Here is a 21,750-nt window from a genome sequence, read left to right as displayed (position 1 = left end):
AAACAGCAAATAGAGATGGAAGAGGAAGTAAGGGAGAGGGAGAACAAAAGATGCAAGGAGATAGAAAGGAATAGTATGGAGAAGAGACAGAAAAAAATAGAAGAAGGAGAGACAGAGAGAGATTGAAAGAAAGAGAATGGAGAAGAGACAGAAAAAATAGAAGAAGAAGAGAGACAGAGAGAGATTGAAAGAAAGCATGAAGAAGAAAGATTTAAACAGCAAATAGAGATGGAAGAGGAAGAAAGGGAGAGGGAGAACAAGAGATGCAAGGAGATAGAAAGGAAGAGTATGGAGAAGAGACAGAAAAAATAGAAGAAGAAGAAGAGAGACAGAGAGAGATTGAAAGAAAGAGAATGGAGAAGAGACAGAAAAAAATAGAAGAAGAAGAGACACAGAGAGAGATTGAAAGAAAGCATGAAGAAGAAAGATTTAAACAGCAAATAGAGATGGAAGAGGAAGAAAGGGAGAGGGAGAACAAAAGATGCAAGGATAGAAAGGAAGAGTATGGAGAAGAGACAGAAAAAAATAGAAGAAGAAGAGAGACAGAGAGAGATTGAAAGAAAGAGAATGGAGAAGAGACAGAAAAAAATAGAAGAAGAAGAGAGACAGAGAGAGATTGAAAGGAAGCATGAAGAAGAAAGATTTAAACAGCAAATAGAGATGGAAGAGGAAGAAAGGGAGAGGGAGAACAAAATATGCAAGGAGATAGAAAGGAAGAGTATGGAGAAGAGACAGAAAAAAATAGAAGAAGAAGAGAGACAGAGAGAGATTGAAAGAAAGAGAATGGAGAAGAGACAGAAAAAAATAGAAGAAGAAGAGAGACAGAGAGAGATTGAAAGAAAGCATGAAGAAGAAAGATTTAAACAGCAAATAGAGATGGAAGAGGAAGAAAGAGAGAGGGGGAGAACAAAAGATGCAAGGAGATAGAAAGGAAGAGTATGGAGAAGAGACAGAAAAAAAAAGAAGAAGAAGAAGAGAGACAGAGAGAGATTGAAAGAAAGAGAATGGAGAACAGACAAAAAAAGAAAGAAGAGAGAGATTGAAAGAAAGCATGAAGAAGAAAGATTTAAACAGCAAATAGAGATGGAAGAGGAAGAAAGGGAGAGGGAGAACAAAAGATGCAAGGAGATAGAAAGGAAGAGTATGGAGAAGAGACAGAAAAAAATAGAAGAAGAAGAGAGACAGAGAGAGATTGAAAGAAAGAGAATGGAGAAGAGACAGAAAAAAATAGAAGAAGAAGAGAGACAGAGAGAGATTGAAAGGAAGCATGAAGAAGAAAGATTTAAACAGCAAATAGAGATGGAAGAGGAAGAAAGGGAGAGGGAGAACAAAAGATGCAAGGAGATAGAAAGGAAGAGTATGGAGAAGAGACAGAAAAAAATAGAAGAAGAAGAAGAGAGACAGAGAGAGATTGAAAGAAAGCATGAAGAAGAAAGATGTAAACAGCAAATAGAGATGGAAGAGGAAGAAAGGGAGAGGGAGAACAAGAGACAGAGAGAGAGAGAAGAGATAGACAGACGACAACAACAAGAGGAGAGACAGAAACAAATGGAGAAAGAGACTCAGAATCAGAGAGAGATGGAATTAAAAGATCAGCAACACAAAGAGATGGAGGAAGAAAATATTGAGGGACAGAATGAACTGGAGAGAGAGAGGGAAGAAAAAGCAGAAAGTGATTAAGGAAGCAGAGGAGGAGGAAGAGAAAGAGAAGAAGAGAGAAGAAAGGAAGTAAGCATGAAGAAGCATGTAGTAGTTAATGTTAAAGAAAAAGCACGGGAAGTCTTCAACAGGCGTAAACAGAGGAGGTTAGAAGTGTTGAAGGGGAACGAGAACAAATGGAAAGAGGACAACAAATCAGGAGGGAGAAGGAGGAAAGACTGCTGGAGATGGAAAGAAAACAGGAGAGGGCAAGACGACAAGAGGAGCAGGCTAAAAAACGAGAGATTGAAATTGCTAGACAGAAAGAAAGGTTCAGACTAAGAGAGGAGGAGAGTCAGAGAGAGGAGGAGAGAGAGAGGAGGAGAGAGAGGAGGAGAGAGAGGAGAGAGAGAGAGAGGAGGAGAAGAACCCTGAAGAGGAGGAGGAGAATGAAGATGACAAGGAGGATCTTGTCCCAGCCAATAAAAGTATCCGAAGGAGAGCTGTGGACTGGTTGAATAAGAAGTGGGAGAAGAGGAACCTCAGAAAGATAGAGAGAACATATCAGAGAGAGAAGGAGGAGAGAGAGGAGGAGAGAAAGAGAGCCATTCAAGGCCATTTAGCTTTAATCAGAGAGAGGGAGAAGATAATAGAGGCTAACAAAAGGGAGGAAGAGGAAATAAGGAAGATCCTTGAGAAGTACAAGAGGGGTGAGTTAGAGAACCCTGAAGAGGAGGAGGAGAACCCTGAAGAGGGGGAGGAGAACCCTGAAGAGGGGAGAGGAGAACCCTGAAGAGGGGGAGGAGAACCCTGAAGAGGAGCCAAGAAGAATGAAGATGACAAGGAGGATCTTGTCCCAGCCGATAAAAGTATCCGAAGGAGAGCTGTGGGCTGGGTGAATAAGAGGTGGGGAGAAGAGGAACCTCAGAAAGATAGAGAGAACATATCAGAGAGAGAAGGAGGAGGGCCATAAGATCATCAACGTTGGTAAGACCTGTTTTCCCTCTGCTTATGACATCATCATCATCATCTTTAGTCTCTTCTACACACACATAAGTTCCACACCAGTCATCATGTTGCATCATTGTTTCAATATAAACTACTGACCCAAAATGGACAAGCTGATCTGGTATCAACTTAAATGTAATGTACACAGGGAATGTAGAATTGAAAACCCAACTGGATCTCAATGACCCTGGTAAAAAGTAGTGCACCATAGCCTTTTGGGGGGCCCTAAGCAACATTTTGTTTAGGTTTTGAGTACATTTCCTCCAAATATACACTTTGCAATGGGAAGACAAAATATTGCAGTTTTTAAACAAGTTTGTTGCAATTCTACCATGGGGTGGAGAGAAGATTTTACAATTATAGAAAACATTTCATGCAATTTTACACATTTTGCCATGGGGTGGAGAGAAGAATTTGCAGTTTTAAAGATAATTTCCTGCAGTTCTAAACATTTTGCCATGGGGTTGAGTGAAAACTGCAGTTTGAAAGCTAATTTCCTTAAATTCTACACATTTTGCCATGGGGTTGAAAGAAAATGTTGCAGTTTTAAAGCTAATTACTGGTAGTTCTGCACATTTTGCCATGGGATGGAGATAAATGTTTTCAGTTTTGAAGCTAATTTCCTGCAATTCTACACATTTTGCCATGACTAATGCCATGTTAAGATGATATCTGAATGAGAGTGACTAACAAAATCAATGGGGGCTCACTGCAGGTCAAGGCCCCTGGGCACGTGCCCTTCGTGCCTGGTCCGTAATTCGATCATGATTACTACAAGTTAGCTGGCTCTGGAGAAGGCCAGCAGGAGAGGCCAAGGAGGCAACAGGCATGGGCAGAGAACCAGCAGGGGGGGCAGAGAACCAGCAGGGGGGCAGAGAACCAGCAGGGGGGCAGAGAACCATTAGGGGGGGCAGAGAACCAGCAGGGGGCCAGAGAACCAGCATGGGGGGGCAGAGAACCAGCAGGGGGGCCAGAGAACCAGCAGGGGGGCAGAGAACCAGCAGGGGGCCAGAGAACCAGCAGGGGGGCAGAGAACCAGCAGGGGGGCCAGAGAACCAGCAGGGGGCGCCAGAGAACCAGCAGGGGTGGGCAGAGAACCAGCAGCGGGGCGCAGAGAGCCAGACACCTAACATTCCATCAGTTTGCTACAATGTGTGACATGTTATATTAGAGAGTCATCTATACACATCTATTTTAGACCATAGGAGAAGTATCAGATTGAAATAGCTTCAACTGAGTGCCTTTTGGGGAGTTTAACTTTTATTTCACCTCATTTTAACATTCTGCCATAAAGAGCACATGTTCAACTTAATAAAAAACATGTTTTTCCCCATCTGGAGTAAAAATACATACCATAGTAATTGCCTATTAAGTGCCAAATAAAGTAACAGGGTTGACTGTAACAGGGTTGACTATTTCATTTTGAATCGACCAGAAATCCCTGTGTGACAGGGGGAATGGAATGCAAGCTTGCCAAACAAATGTAAATTGTTGAAATCATTCTAGACCTTCTATCTATGGGTAACAGGGTTGTAATGTTATGCTTGACCCACCCAGTTGTGATTTTAGCATGTCAATGTTGGTGGGGCAAACTCCGGCATTTTTTTTCCCTTCCAGATTCATGCCAGCAAAGCCACAACACAACACTAAACAATACATTGATTGCACTATAACGGTGACAAACGGTGCCCAACAAGCCAAGAAAAAATGTATGCACTCACTAACTGTAAGTCGCTCTGGATAAGAGTGTCTGCAAAAAAATTTAAAATGTAAAATTCTTGACCACAAGTTCTCAATGGGATTAAGGTCTGGGGAGTTTCCTGGCCATGGCTGTGTTCTTAGGCAAAATTGTGAGTGAGCCCACTCCCTTGGCTGAGAAGCAACCCCACACATGAATGGTCTCAGGATGCTTTACTGTTGGCATGACACAGGACTGATGGTAGTGCTCACCTTGTCTTCTCCGGACAAGATTTTTTCCGGATTCCCCAAACAATCGGAAAGGGGATTCATCAGAGAAAATGACTTTACCCCAGTCCTCAGTAGTCCAATCCCTGTACCTTTTGCAGATTATCAGTCTGTTCCTGATGTTTTTCCTGGAGAGAAGTGGCTTCCTCGCTGCCCTTCTTGACACCAGGCCATCCTCCAAAAGTCTTTGCCTCACTGTGCGTACAGATGCACTCACACCTGCCTGCTGCCATTCCTGAGCAAGCTCTGCACTGGTGGTGCCCCGATCCCACAGCTGAATCAACTTTAGGAGACGGTCCTGGAGCTTGTTGGACTTTCTTGGGCGCCCTGAAGCCTTCTTCACAACAATTGACCCTATCTCCTTTAATTTCTTGATGATCCGATAAATGGTTGATTTAGGTGCAATCTTACTAGCAGCAATATCCTTGCCTGTGAAGCCCTTTTTGTGCAAAGCTATGATGACGGCACGTGTTTCCTTGTAGGTTACCATGGTTAACAGAGGAAGAACAATGATTTCGAGCACCACCATCCTTTTAAAGCTTCCAGTCTGTTATTATAACTCAATCAGCATGACACTCGTTGTCCTCGTCAACACTCTCACCTGTGTTAACTTGGAATTTCCTTGTGGGCAAATTTTGTCAGCTCCGACGGGAAAATACGCTTGGAACGGTCATCCAACTCAGAATTCCAAGTCGTGAACTCAGACCTCTTTCTAGAGCTCCGACCTGAAGATCACTGACGGGCTGATTCAACCTTGTTTTTTCCGAGTTCGCAGTTGTCTTGAAAGCACCCTAAATCCAGAGAATGCCAGACTTTGATGACAAAGTTTGATGACAAAATTTGCCCACAAGGACCGCCGTGCCACCTTCCTCTTCAAATGAACACAGCATGATGTTGACATGATCAGTCCAATCAAAGCTACGGTAGATATAACATTATTTGACGTCATTTTATCTGTGGCCAATGACCTTGAGCCTTCTTGTATGGGCACTTCTAATGTAACTTTATAGCAGCACCCAAGGGGCTTGAATTTCCGAGCTCTCCCCATAGATTTTGCGGTGACGTAGTGTCCCCATGAGTAACAGAACACTGAGCCAATCACGGCGCAACTAGAGAACATTTCCAACCCCTACGCTCCATATTTTCCGCTGGCTGCCCCACTGAGCTATGCTGAAATACCTGCATTTTAGAGCTGCCTTACTCAAGAAAGATACCATGTTTATATGCTGCTTTATTAACTCAATTATATATTTTTTTACATTGTTTGCTAAACTGAAATTTGAAAAGAATTAATGCCAGAATTACATGCAAAACAGGCAAACTGGGTTTTTTAACAGGTGGGGCTCAAAACAGGTGGGGCTCCGCTCCTCCTGCCCTGAATGACGGGTCGCCACTGCTTAAAGCAACAAAAATAAAAGTAGGGTTGTTGGTCAGGCGTATAACGAACATCTAGGAAGCCAAAGGTTGCATGTTCAAATCTCATCAAGGACAACTTTAGCTAATTAGCAACTACTTACTACTTTTAGCTACTTTGCAACTAATTAGCATGTTAGCTAACCCTTTAACCTAACTCCTAACCCTAACCTTAACCCCTAGCCTTTTAACCACCTAGCTAATGTTAGCGTTAGCCACCATCCACCTATCTAACGTTAGCCACAACAAATTGGAATTAGTAACATATCATACGTTTAGCAAATTCGTAATATTTTGTACAAATTTTAATTGATAACATATCATACTAAATAGATGATGGCCATCCACAAATTAATCCATACCATATGAAATGTAACATATTATACTAATTGGTTGGTCTCAGATTTACATTTACTATGTTATGTCTACCCCTGAGTCCAGGTTGCAGCGACCACTCCGCTAATCATCCTAAAATCTCATAATGAAATTAAGTGGTGTTTTTGGTCTAAACTCATTAAGTAGGATTAAGCGCCGTCACAAGGGCAGCATTTTCTGAGCTATAATGACCAAGACGCAACTCCAACAACACATAAAACCTGACATATTTCTGGCCAGAAAACTATGACAATTTCTCTCAGAGTGGCATTTTCGAAAAAAGTAAAATACTTCTGCTGTGTAAACACATTGATTCTCAATAGGCTCAGGATAACTCCTGATATATTTTTATTGTATTTATTAAACCTTTATTTAACTAGGTAAGCCAGTTGAGAACAAGTTCTCATTTACAACTGCGACCTGGCCAAGATAAAGCAAAGCAGTGTGATAAAAACAACATCACAGAGTTACATATGGGGTAAACAAAACATAAAGTCAAAAATTACAACAGAAAATATATATACAGTGTGTGCAAATGTAGCAAGTTATGGAGATAAGGCAATAAATAGGCCATAGTGCAAAATAATTACAATTTAGTATTAACACTGGAATGATAGATGTGCAAGAGATGATGTGCAAATAGAGATACTGGGGTGCAAATGAGCAAAATAAATAACAATATGGGGATGAGGTAGTTGGGTGGGCTAATTTCAGAATGGCTGTGTACAGGTGCAGTGATCGGTAAGCTGCTCTGACAACTGATGCCTAAAGTTAGTGAGGGAGATAAGAGTCTCCAGCTTCAGAGATTTTTGCAGTTCGTTCCAGTCATTGGCACCAGAGAACCTGAAGGAATGGCGGCCAAAGGAGGTGTTGGCTTTGGGGATGACCAGTGAGATATACCTGCTGGAGTGCATACTACGGGTGGGTGTTGCTATGGTGACCAATGAGCTAAGATAAGGAGGGGATTTGCCTAGCAGTGATTTATAGATGACCTGGAGCCAGTGGGTTTGGCAACGAATATGTAGCGAGGGCCAGCCAACAAGAGCGTACAGGTCACAATGGTGGGTAGTATATGGGGCTTTGGTGACAAAACGGATGGCACTGTGATAGACTACATCCGATTTGCTGAGTAGAGTGTTGGAGGCTATTTTGTAAATGACATCGCCGAAGTCAAGGATCGATAGGATAGTCAGTTTTACGAGGGCATGTTTGGCAGCATGAGTGAAGGCTTTGTTGCGAAATAGGAAGCCGATTCTAGATCTAACTTTGGATTGGAGATGCTTAATGTGAGTCTGGAAGGAGAGTTTACAGTCTAACCAGACACCTAGGTATTTGTAGTTGTCCACATACTCTAGGTCAGACCCGCCGAGAGTAGTGATTCTAGTCGGGTGGGCGGGTGCCAGCAGCGTTCGATTGAAGAGCATGCATTTAGTTTTACTAGTGTTTAAGAGCAGTTGGAGGCTACGGAAGGAGTGTTGTGTGGCATTGAAGCTCGTTTGGAGGTTTGTTAACACAGTGTCCAATGAAGGGCCAGATGTATACAAAATGGTGTCGTCTGCGTAGAGGTGGATCTGAGAGTCACCAGCAGCAAGAGCGACATCATTGATATACACAGAGAAAAGAGTCGGCCCGAGAATTGAACCCTGTGGCACCCCCATAGACTACCATAGGTCCAGACAACAGGCCCCCGATTTGACACATTGAACTCTATCTGAGAAGTATTTGGTGAACCAGGCGAGACAGTCATTTGAGAAACCAAGGCTATTTAGTCTGCCAATAAGAATGCGGTGGTCGAAAGCCTTGGCCATGTCGATGAAGACGTTGTGGGTGTGTCTCTTCACAGTCCGCGCTGTTCCATAAAGTGTAGTTTAATCAGTTTTTTAAATCTTATTTTACTGCTTGACTGAGTTACATGATGTGGAATAGAGTTCCATGTAGTCATGGCTCTATGTAGTACTGTGCGTTTCCCGTAGTCTGTTCTGGACTTGGGGACTGTGAAGAGACCTCCGGTGGCATGTCTCGTGGGGCATGTGTGCCAGAATTCCAAACAGACAGCTCGGTACATTTAGCTTGTCTACACCTCTTTAAAAAACAAGCAGTGATGAAGTCAATCTCTCTTCCACTCTGAGCCAGGAGAGACTGACATGCATGTCATTAATGTTAGCTCTCCGTGTACTTTTAAGGGCCAGCCGTGCTGCCCTGTTCTGAGCCAACTGTAATTTTCCCAAGTCCCTCCTTGTGGCACCTGACCACCTGACAAAACTAGCGCCTGTAGGACCTGCTTTGTTGATACTGTTGTTAAAAAGGCAGAACAGCGCTTTATTATGGACATACTTCTCCCCATGTTAGCTACTGTTGTATCAATATGCTTTGACCATGACAGTTTCCTGTAAGTCGTTCTGGATAAGAGTGTCTGCTAAGTGACTAAAATGTTAATGTATGTTCTATCAATGGGTAAAATTACAATTTTCCTGCATGCTTTAACTTCTAAGTGGTCAGGAAATTGTGTAGAAACACATCGTAGCTACATGGTTCTGGTCACTGGAGATAGGGGATAACACACTATCACATTTCATAACGCTTTTAAAACAACCTGGACTCCAGATTGTCAAATCAGCCAATATATGGTTTGGGCATACTTGTCTAGAACACATCCATATGTTCATATTGTCATGACAAAGTATATATTTTGCTTAGGTATGCTCAATCTAAACAGTGTAGCAAATTATTCAACTAAGTTTTTCCTTCAAGTACCATCTCCCAATGTGCCCTTTGTGTCTGTGGGAAACGTGGGAAAGGGCTGTTGTTGCCATAGCAATGTATTCTGGACTGAGATGAACTACAAGTTGAACTTTGTGAGATTGATAGTGCAGTTTGTTTAGGTACAGCTAGCTAGCTACATATGTATTATTGTGTGTCGCTACATTTGCTAGCTACCTAGCTAGCTAGCTAGCCAGACAGCCCAGAGAGAGAGAATTGCATTGTGGTCGACTTGAGCAGCAACAGATTTCCACACTGATTTTCAAATGTTGCTACCAACCTTGGTATAGCGACAAAATGAAACACTTGTTCACAAAAATATTGTTTTCACATACTAGTGTTATTTAACACTGTTAAACACTGTTAATCATAGGAATTAGTGGTTTGGGTGGATTATCCCTTTAAGAGACTCATAGTTACTCCAGCCTTTTATCCACACTTCACTGCGGAGGGAAGGAGAGAGCAGCAGAGGGTCCACGTCCGCCTCTCACGGCCCCTGCTCTCTCCTTCCTTTCCTCTGGTGAGACTGAGCAGAGAGAGGGGACACAATCTTCCACCTGGTGGCGAAACTCGAATCGCTCTGCATCTGCCTCATGCACAAATTCATGTTGTTCCTATGACCAGAGAAAGTGAAATATTCCTTGATATTAAAATAGACACGACGAGCTGCTAATAATAATAAAAACGCAGGGTATCGATACACTTGGTTACTCATTCATTGCTGCTGCAGCGCAACGGGAAGTAGAGAGAAGCACGTTTTATGTTTTGTAATAGTGTTGAATAAAAACAGTGACAGAACTGAATAAACACTTAGACATGAACTCACTCATAAAAACAGCAGATCATTGCTGTATTATTTGACAGTCTCTGTCTGGTCATGGTTTAAAAAGTTAGGAAATCTCAAGGCTAGTATCAAACTTTGTTGTGGCGGGGGTCGTGGAAGCTGTGATTTGAGCTATCGGATTGTCCAGCACAGTAGGAGCACTCGATTTAACAACAGATCTCCCGGTCCGCCGGGTAAACGAAGTTTTTCTTGCGAAAAAATGAAATGGTTCAAAATGGGAATACTACCTGGTGCGCAGGGCTTCTGAATCAAGTGCACCTATCACCAACAGGGCTTCTGAATCAAGTGCACCTACCACCAACAGGGCTTCTGAATCAAGTGCACCTATCACCAACAGGGCTTCTGAATCAAGTGCACCTATCACCAACAAGGCTTCTGAATCAAGTGCTCCTACCACCAACAGGGCTTCTGAATCAAGTGCACCTATCACCAACAGGGCTTCTGAATCAAGTGCACCTACCGCCAACAGCGCAACACAAATTAATTTTTAAAAAAAGGAGCGCAAGCCTTTATCGGTTGCTTTTCTACAGAAATGTTTAGTGATCAACTAGGAATGCGATCGTCCGTTAGGTGACCACTGGGTTAGGCTGTAGCGATAAAACAATATCAATTTAGACGATACAAGGGACCAACCTTACCTTAAATTGAGGAGATCTTTACATTTTTCAGTGAAGTGCCTGCACCTGCAGTCCTTTCAAATTCAAATCAAAATGTTTCAGTTGAGCAGTTAGGTTCCTGCCAGAACCCCCACCCACTAAGGAGGTTCCTTGATGAACCCCACCTCCTATGGGGTTCTTCGAAGAACCCTTTGGGTGCAATTGTCAGTGCCAAGAACCCTAAGGTTCTTTGAAGAACTTTGAAGATCTTAGAAGAACCCTTGTTGATCTTCAATTTCTTGGCAATGTCTTGCATGGAACAGCCTTCATTTCTCAGAACAAGAATGGACTGACGAGTTTCAGAAGAAAGTTATTTGTTTCTTGCTATTTTGAGCCTGTAATCGAACCAACAATTGCTGATGCTGCAAGAAGGCTAGTCTCAAGAAGGCCAGTTTTATTGCTTCTTTAATCAGCACAACAGTTTTCAGCTGTGCTAAAATAATTGCAAAAGGGTTTTCTAATGATAATTTAGCCTTTTAAAATGATTAACTTGGATTAGCAAACACAAAGTACCATTGGAACACAGGACTGATGGTTGCTGATAATGGGCCTCTGTACGCCTATGTAGATATTCCATTAAAAATCAGCAGTTTCCAGCTACAATAGCCATTTACAACATGAACAATGTCTACACTGTATTTCTGATCAATATGATGTTATTTTAAATCGACAAAAAAATATGTTTTATTTCGAAAAAAAAGTAACTTTATAAGTGACCCCAAACATTTGAACGGTAGTTTAGGTAATCACTGTAGTATAAGGGATCACCACATAGGGATCACTGTAGTATAAGGGATCACCACATAGGGATCACTGTAGTATAAGGGATCACCATATAGGGATCACTGTAGGGGTACAGGAGCACCATATAGGGATCACTGTAGGGATAAGGGATCACCACATAGGGATCACTGTAGGGATAAGGGATCACCACATAGGGATCACTGTAGTATAAGGGATCACCACATAGGGATCACTGTAGGGATAAGGGATCACCACATAGGGATCACTGTAGTATAAGGGATCACCACATAGGGATCACTGTAGTATAAGGGATCAGCATATAGGGATCACTGTAGTATAAGGGATCACCATATAGGGATCACTATAGGGGTACAGGAGCACCACATAGGGATCACTGTAGGGATAAGGGATCACCACATAGGGATCACTGTAGTATAAGGGATCACCACATAGGGATCACTGTAGTATAAGGGAGCACCACATAGGGATCACTGTAGGGATAAGGGATCACAACATAGGGATCACAACATATGTAATCACGGCACCCAGAACCAAATGTTGTTTGTGTGTTGGTCTTTTTTACCTGGAGGCCCATGCAGCTTGGCTTTCTTCACTGAAAGAGAGAGAGAGAGAGAGAGGAGAAAAGTTAGTCCTGTGTTCAGAAGAGACATGAAATTACAAAATATATGTGTTACTTCTTTCTATATTAATGACTGTGGTTTGTAGAGTTCAGAGAGAAAGACAGAAACAGCAGGAGACACAGAGATGTGAGACTATTGATAGACACACACACCGTGATGCTAAATGGGTGATTTGTCTGGTGCTGTTGCTCGGCACTGCTCGCCATGGTTCATGCCAGGTTAGCAGACTGATACTCAGGGCAGGCCCAGTGTCCTAGTTAGCACTCTGCCAGCCAGTCAGCCAGTCAGTCAGTCCACTGTAATACCCACTCCAGCCTCTGGAGGATAGAGCTGCAGCCGTATCGTTACCAGTCTCAACCTGAGAAAACTACTGATCGGTTATTACAGCAGTCTCACAGTTGGTTGGTTACAGCAGTCTCACAGTTGGTTGGTTACAGCAGTCTCACAGTTGGTTGGTTACAGCAGTCTCACAGTTGGTTGGTTACAGCAGACTCACAGTTGGTTGGTTACAGCAGTCTCACAGTTGGTGGTCTTCAAATGCTAACCTTTTAAACAGTGGCTAGGTAAACCAAACCAAAACATGGGTTGCTGTCATACCTGGTCCATAAACTGCTTATGGGTAAGAAAACCAATATGTACTTCTGTGATTTGGGTGAATTATTCTATTAACAATGGCGGGTGGGAACAACACCCTCTAGTGGTCAGAACCTGGTAATATCAGGATGTAGGACGGGACAAACCCAGTAACTTCAACAACTTATTTCTCTGAACAGGGAAGAAAACATCACCAAATTAACTGAGAATACATTACATAGGATGAAGAAACAATACTTAGAGCCAAAGCTCCATACTACTTGTCAGACATAGAGAACTGATACTATATATAATGGTTGTTTAGGGTGGGATTGGTGTGGGGTGTGGGGTGTGGGGGGGTCTGTGGGTGGCTTTTGACCACTTCTTTGGATTACTGACCTGTTACAGCCACATAATAGTGGCAGCTGGTGCCCTTCTGAAACATTATTTTTGCGTGGTAACTTTTCAAGAAGCGGACTTGTACTGGGCAATTCCACAGTAACAGATTTACACTTTGACTCAGTTATTTCACTTAAAAAACGTATGCCAAATAATAACCATTGGTTTCCAAGATTAACAAACCATACAACTCTATGCACAAGGACTACTTTTAACCATTTCCTCTGAAAAATGTGCAAAAACTAATTTAGTGATAGAACTGTGCAGATGCAAACTTTGGTAATGGAATTATTGTAAAATCTCCCTCTGTTTTTAATGTGACCACGTTTACATATCTTCTCAGAATTAAGATTCAAAGATGTCTGCAGAAATAATGGGGTCTCAGCGATGACATGGCACCTTGAGTTCAAAAAAATCTATTTTGTTTATTGAACTACAGTAAGTGAAGTGGATTTACACCCGGTAACGGAATTACGGTAAGAGGAATTACATCATGGGTCCTTGATATGTACTACACAGAAATGCATAAATATGGATATGAATGGCATTCACCTCATGTTTCACAAGTTTGGACATTATTATTATTATTATTATTATCACAGTGCAGCGCAGTAGAGCACAGTAGAGCACAGTGCAGTAGAGTAGAGCACAGTAGAGTACAGTAGAGTAGAGTAGAGCATAGTGCAGTACAATCATAGAGATAGATAGAGGACTCATCTTTGTATCTGTGTCATTATAGCGTCTGTGACAGCATAGCCTCAATGGTGCTGCCTATCTCCATTTTGAAGTAGTCTATTTTCTTCTTCACGATTGGCTGATCCCTCCTGATGACCTGGTTGGACATGACTCTAAAGGGTGACCAGGAGGGATCAGCCAATGAAGTTGGAAGTCCCACTCATTTGACTACATTCAAATGGTAACAGCCCTCAATGGCGCTGCCCATGCTAATAAGGCCTTTTGGCCACTAGAGGCCTCTATCATTTTCTATGAGTACAATACAGCTGAGCAGAGCAGAGTAGAGTTCACTACAGTGCAGTACAGAAGAGTACAGTTGCGTTTAGTACAGTAGAGTATAGTTCAGTACAATATACTCTACTGTACTATACTCTACTTTTCTATACTGTAGTGTACTGTCCTTTACTGTGCTCTACTCACTGTACTCTACAGGCTGTTAGATTTGGTCCAGTCCGGTCTGTCTGTGGGCGTTAACATCAAGACCAGGTTGGACTGACCAAATTTCAACTACTTTTCAATGTCCATGGTCATCCGGTGTCGGTCGGTGCTCAGTAGGTGAGGACGCTGGTTACAGTAAATGGAAAGAGGGGACTCATGGGTAGGTGTCTGTAAGAGCTGGGAGAGGTGACATTAAATGGAGTGAGTGAGTGAGTGAGTGAGTGAGTGAGTGAGTGAGTGAGTGAGTGAGAGAGAGATTGTCCAGTCTCAGACTGTTTTAACACTCTTGGTTTGACTAAAAGACAAGAGAAAGAAACCAGTTTTGAGCTGAACAGTATGCCAGTTGAAGGGAGGACAGTCCCCGGAGACCCAACTGTGGTTCGTGACTATTATGATTTCCCTTTGGAGGCAATTCAGTCGCAGTAATTTGGTTCAAGATTTTTTGTAACTCCACTACCAACTTGGTAACGGAATTACGAGTTTTAATCACTTAATCATTCACAAACAAAATGATATCAGAAAAATCACTATAACGAATTGTTAGCTGACTTGTTACTTCTGTGGACTTTCATTATCCTCCCTCCTCACAGAGGAAATTAAAATACCTTAAAGTTATGTGGGTGTTTGGGAACGTAATCACAAGGCACAAGGCAATATTTCTTAAACTTACAGAAGGTTAAGGCTTTCTCCAAAACCAGATATAACTGTTGATATTGGTAGGCAGGGGTCTTTATGTAAACATTCTTCTGGTTTTATGCATTTCTGATATTGTACCTTTTAAGACTTTTTCTGGTAGATGTTTTCGAAGATCCCTTTTCCATCTGTCTATCCAGAAATCAAAGCCTTCACTGGTTGAAAAATGTATCTATGCGTTCATTTCCCAAAAATATAGACTCTTAGCTTTCATTTGACACCCATTTTCACATGCTCATATGAACATCACGTTGGTGCTCATGGGTCCTTTTACATGGAAATGCCCTACTGTAACTAGAGATGCTATCCTTCCCCAACTGGTAATAGAGTGGTCTGGCTGGTTGCTGCTGGCCCCTCCAGCTTCAGGCTGAATCACATCCATGATGAGAGGAGGTTTACTGGACACAGGGAGAACCTATAGGCTGGAGTCTCACAAATAGATACATGTCATGGGGTGACAATAAGTTGCACACGTGTGAATGGAACAACATGATTGTTAAGCTGCATCCCAAACACACAGAGACGCATACAAAGCTCTCCCTCGCCCTCCATTTGCCAAATCTGACCAGAACTCTATCCTCCTGATTCCTGCTTATAAGCAAAAACTAAAGCAGGAAGCACCAGTGACTCGGCTAATAAAAAAGTGGTCAGATGACGCAGATGCTAAGCTACAGGACTGTTTTGCTAGCACAGACTGGAACATGTTCCGGGATTCTTCAGATAGCATTGAGGAGTTTATAAAGAAATGTGTGAGTAAGATATGACTAAAATGTCACACCCTCAGTTAAACTAATAATGTATGACTAATTAGTAGACTAGAGAGTTAATCAAATGTGTTTATAGCAGACCACCATAGTCCCTGTGCCCAAGGACACTAAGATAACCTGCCTAAATGACTACCGACCCGTAGCACTGACATCTGTAGCCATGGCTCACATCAACACCATTATCCCAGAAACCCTAGACCCACTCTAATTTGCATACCGCCCCAACAGATCCACAGATGATGCAATCTCTATTGCACTCCACACTGCCCTTTCCCACCTGGACAAGAGGAACACCTACGTGAGAATGCTATTCATTGACTACAGCTCAGCGTTCATTTTTACATTTACATTTTACGTCATTTAGCAGACGCTCTTATCCAGAGCGACTTACATTATTATTATTTTTTCATACCCCCTGTGGGAATCGAACCCACAACCCTGGCGTTGCAAACGCCATGCTCTATCAACTGAGCTACATCCCTGCCGGCCATTCCCTCCCCTACCCTGGTGCCCTCAAAGCTCATCACTAAGCTAAGGATCCTGGGACTAAACACCTCCCTCTGCAACTGGATCCTGGACTTCCTGACGGGCCGCCCCCAGGTGGTAAGGGTAGGTAACAACACATCTGCCACGCTGATCCTCAACACGGGGGCCCCTCAGGGGTGCGTGCTCAGTCCCCTCCTGTACTCCCTGTTCACCCATGACTGCATGGCCAGGCACGACTCCAACACCATCATTAAGTTTGCCGACGACACAACAGTGGTAGGCCCGATCACTGACAATGATGAGACAGCCTATAGGGAGGAGGTCAGAGACCTGGCCGTGTGGTGCCAGGATAACAACCTCTCCCTCAACGTGACCAAGACAAAGGAGATGATTGTGGACTACAGGAAAAAAAAGAGGACTGAGCACACCCCCATTCTCATCGACGGGGCTGTAGTGGAACAGGTTGAGAGCTTCAAGTTCCTCGGTGTCAACATCACCAACAAACTATCATGGTCAAACACATCAAAACAGTCGTGAAGAGGGCACGACAAAGCCTATTCCCCCCCAGGAGACTGAAAAGATTAGGCATGGGTCATCAGATCCTCAAAAAGTTCTACATCTGCACCATCGAGAGCGTCCTGACTGGTTGCATCACCGCCTGGTATGGCAACTGCTCGGCCTCCGACCGCAAGGCACTACAGAGGGTAGTGCGTACGGCCCAGTACATAACTGGGGCCAAGCTTCCTGCCTCCAGGACCTCTATTCCAGGCGGTGTCAGAGGAAGGCCCTCAAAATTGTCAAAGACTCCAGCCACCCTAGTCATAGACTGTTCTCTTTGCTACCGCACGGCAAGCGGTACCGGAGCGCCAAGTCTAGGTCCAAAAGACTTCTCAACAGCTTCTACCACCAAGCCATAAGACTCCTGAACAGCTAATCATGGCTACCTAGACTATTTGCACTGCCCCCCCCACCCCCACCCCATCTTTTTACACTGCTGCTACTCTGTTAATTATTTATGAATAGTCACTTTAACTCTACCCACATGTACATATTACCTCAACTAGCCGGTGCCCCCGCACATTGACTCTGCAACGGTACCCCCTATATAGCCTCCCTACTGTTATTTTATTTTACTGCTGCTCTTTTTTCTCAACACTTTTTTGTTGTTTTTGTTTTATTTAACTTTTTTATTAAACAATAAATGCATTAGTTAGTTGACCAGTGGCACAAAGTGGGCTCAATCTAGGTCAACTATGTGGAGTGTCTCCAGGGACAGTACAGTACAGACTGAGAACAACAGTGGAGTTTACTCAACTCATTCAAACTATCATGACTATTGCTTAGAGAGAAGATCTGCACAAGTGCATCATAAAGTGTAAGATATTGCAAGAGAGGACAATATGGTGGAAGGTAGCCAGAGTGGAATCAAAAGTCATAGGCCTAATCATCAATCAGATGTGAAATATAAAACCAAAATCTACACATAAAGGCAAAATGTCATCTACATGTGTTATAGAATAGCTCCCTTCTCACATTCCAGGTCATGCTTGGACTGGAACGTGCCAACTCAACGGTCTATGCGCAGCTACCCAATAGCCTACAGACAGACTTTCCTGAGTGCCATGTCATTAATGTGACAGATATGTACGGTATAATAAGAACAGGGAAGAGGAATAGAACCAACCTCTGACGCACAGCAGAGACATCGCTGCTGAGATTTTACCATGGAGCAAGAGTCCCCCTAGAATTTAAAAACAGTCGTTCCGTTTCAATGAATGTACTCCCCAAACGCTTGTCGCGTCGCAAACTATCCTTTCAGCGGATGGATGATGCGCCGCTGCCATTCACTTCGATGAGGAGTTGGACGAACGCTCCTCCAGCTCACGATATGCAACGATGGCGCACGACAATCAACAGGCAACCATCAGGAGGTTACGAATGACTGTCACAGGGACAAACCAATAACAGTTTATAATTCATTGGAATAGGCGGGTCTTGAGGTAACGGTGGCCAATTGAAAACTGATCAAATGGATTCTGGTGCCCCAGGGAACATTAATATTTTAATATATAAATGTATATATATATAAAAAAACACTTTATTTTGTGGTACTTTTACCCCTTTTTCTCCCCAATTTCGTGATATCCAACTGGTAGTTCCAGTCCTGTCCCATCGCTGCTATTCCAGGTGTAGTCCAGCAGTTAGTGATGGTGACGCACGGAACAGTTCGCACTGGACAGGTGCACTAGAGATTGTATGTTTGTTTGTACTGTTATGGCTGTTATGTTATTATTTTGTGTACTCACTACACACCCACATATGTATTTGTGTGGGAAATGTTTGTACGTTGTGGTTGCTGTTTTGTATTTCATTGAACGTTAGGTCCATACAAAGAGAAATCACAGAACATAGGCTACCAGATAACCTTAGGCAAAAATAGACGACATAAAAGTAAAGTGAAAATAGTTCATAATGTCTTTATCAATTATGAGTAGCTAAACAATATCGACTTTTGGACACATGCGCAGGAGAACCCCTAGCTGTCAATCAAGCAGGCGCGGATAACCATTATGACGCTCAAGTGTTTCAAATGACGCAACAATACAGCTCCAGGCCAGGTAAAGTTTCTTCCTGTCAAAGATATTACTCAGTTCCACACTAAAACTGCGATTTGACAAGAGTTATTTGAGGTGAGTCAAATATTTAGCAAAGTTTACAATACATTAACCATCCGCTAGCCTACTTCACTTATTTAAATCAAAACTAGATGTTAAACCGACATCTGTGCCCAATGGGATATCACAGTTCAATGTCAAACAGATTGATGCAACAATACTCTTTACATTGGATTGAAAAAGGTTCATATTATTACTGATTGAATGGCAATCTCAGTCTTTTAAGAGGCCATCTGGTGGAATGGAGAAGGACGAGATGATTGAAAAATTACAGTGTGAGACAGACAATCTCAGAGCCCTTTTAAAGGATGAAAGGAGCAGAAGAAGAGTAGAAAGGGGTGTAATGAAAGAGTGGAAGGCTGAGATCCTGAGACTGAGGGAGGCAGAGAGACTGAGGGAGGCAGAGATACAGAGGGAGGCAGAGAGACAGAGACAGAGGGAGGCAGAGATACAGAGACCGAGGGAAGCAGAGAGACAGAGGGAGGCAGAGAGACAGAGGGAGGCAGAGAGACAGAGACAGAGGGAGGCAGAGAGACAGAGGGAGGCAGAGAGACAGAGGGAGGCAGAGAGACAGAGACAGAGGGAGGCAGAGAGACAGAGGGAGGCAGAGAGACAGAGGGAGGCAGAGAGACAGAGGGAGGCAGAGAGACAGAGGCAGAGAGACAGAGGGAGGCAGAGAGACAGAGGGAGGCAGAGAGACAGAGGGAGGCAGAGAGACAGAGGGAGGCAGAGAGACAGAGGGAGGCAGAGACAGAGACAGAGGGAGGCAGAGAGACAGAGGGAGGCAGAGAGACAGAGGGAGGCAGAGAGACAGAGACAGAGGGAGGCAGAGAGACAGAGACAGAGGGAGGCAGAGAGACAGAGGGAGGCAGAGAGACAGAGGAGGCAGAGAGACAGAGGGAGGCAGAGAGACAGAGGAGGCAGAGAGACAGAGACAGAGGGAGGCAGAGAGACAGAGCAGAGGAGGCAGAGAGACAGAGGGAGGCAGAGAGACAGAGGGAGGCAGAGAGACAGGGGGAGGCAGAGAGACAGAGGGAGGCAGAGAGCCAGAGACAAATGGAGATCAACAGACTCAAACAACTGGTGGATCTGCTGATAACGCAACTACAACTGGCCCAGGTAAGATATTACATTGTTATTATTAAAAGGCAGTGTATATTTACCCGGCTGAAAATGAATGGCGGTGGATAGCGGTATGCTAACCCAATGTTAACTTTTATGCCTTTCTCTCACCTTAACCCTTACCTTACCTTAACCTCACTGAAACTATACCTAACCTTAACCCAACCCTAGGTCCTGAACCTAACCATTACCCTAACCTTAAACCAACCTTAGGTCCTGAACCTAACCATTACCCTAACCTTAACCTTAGCCCAACCCTAGGTCCTGAACCTAACCATTACCCTAACCTTAACCTTAACCCAACCCTAGGTCCTGAACCTAACCATTACCCTAACCCTAACCTTAACCTTAACCCAACCCTAGGTCCTGAACCTAACCATTACCCTAACTTTAACCCAACCCTAGGTCCTGAACCTAACCATTACCCTAACCTTAACCTTAACCCAACCCTAGGTCCTGAACCTACCACCCTAACCTTCATTTATCTCAACCCCTATGCCTTTCTTCTGCCTGTCAAATATCCACTTCCTTATTAATATCATTACTGTTGTTGTTGTTGTTGTGATGATAACTGTATGTGTGCAGGTTGTAAATAATTACATCAGTGAAACATCATTTGTAGGAGTAATTTCTACAAGCATAAACATCAAAGGCAACATTGTTGTAACATCACACAAATTGTAACGGGTATTTCTCAAACCCCCTAACTGAATGGGAAAACTAGTTGTGTGTTTGTATTTGTACAGATTTTGGACATAATTGATTCCATAAAATGTCTCATGATTTTTTTCAAACCATGTCAATACATTCATTGACAATGAATTGACCAGATTAATTGGTCAAAATGACCCTGCTATCGATGTTGTCCAGTGTTTGATTCAATTACCTAGCTCTAGGTTGTATTTATATGTATCATTCACTGCAAGTCCTTTGAAAGTATGTCTTGGTCATAAATGAGCACTAATTGAACCTTTTAAAAATGAAGCAAGAGATAGCGATATTGAGGCTATGGCAGAAAGTCATGGAGGATCAGCGACCAAGACTGGCCTGGAACAACAAACCTATTGAGACGGAAAGACAGAGTGAAAGACAGAGGGAAAGGGAGAGAAAAGCAGAATTGGAGAGACAAGAAATGAAGGAGAAAGTGAAACAGGCAGAGGAAACAATAAAAGCGTTAGAACGAGAGATTGAGAGATTGAAAGAGATTGAACAGGAAATAGCATTTGAAAGAAAAAGAGACATGCGTATTGCAGAGAATGAGGAAGTCAAACAGGTTAACAAAAAGGTAAAAGAGTTAGAGAGAGAGATTGAGAGATTGAAAGAAGACATGACAACAAAAGAGATTCAATACAAAATAAAATTTCAAAGAGCGAAAGAAGCGTTTAGAAGACAGAATGAAAGAGTGAAACAGGTTAACAAAAATGTACTAGTGTTAGACAGAGAGGTTGCGAGAATGAAAGAAGAGATTACATTGAAAGATGAGACTGGACCAGAGAGAAAATTTGATAGAGACAGAGAGAGAGATGGAGAGAGAGAAGAGATGGAGATGGAGGGAGAGATAGAGATGGAGAGAGAGATAGAGAGAGAGACAGCCCTCATCAATGACAACAAGACGTCTGAACTGGAGGAAATCTTCAAGGATATCAAGGAACAGATGACAGAATTAGAAAATATGGAAACAGACGAGTATACATGGAAACAGAACCAAATGGCCATGGAGGAGAAGACAGAGGGTGAGAACGACACACAGAAAGAGGTAGAAAGAACGAGAAAAGAGAAAATACCAAAACAGGGACAACAAGAAGAGGAGAAGAAGAA

General features: G+C 43.0%; 1 long non-coding RNA gene across 1 annotated transcript; it reads left to right on the top strand.

Annotated features, from left to right (window-relative positions):
• The first annotated feature begins 19,851 nt into the window (after positions 1-19,851).
• LOC123492745 lies at positions 19,852-21,228 on the top strand. The gene is made up of 2 exons (XR_006661870.1): positions 19,852-19,929; positions 20,918-21,228. It is a non-coding gene; the product is annotated as an uncharacterized LOC123492745 (long non-coding RNA).
• The last annotated feature ends 522 nt before the right edge of the window (positions 21,229-21,750 follow it).

This window comes from Coregonus clupeaformis, chromosome 16 (genome assembly GCF_020615455.1).
Source record: "Coregonus clupeaformis isolate EN_2021a chromosome 16, ASM2061545v1, whole genome shotgun sequence".
Classification (NCBI taxonomy): Eukaryota; Metazoa; Chordata; class Actinopteri; order Salmoniformes; family Salmonidae; genus Coregonus; species Coregonus clupeaformis.
Note: the sequence above shows the minus strand (reverse complement) of the source record. Positions and strands in the feature narration are given on the sequence as shown.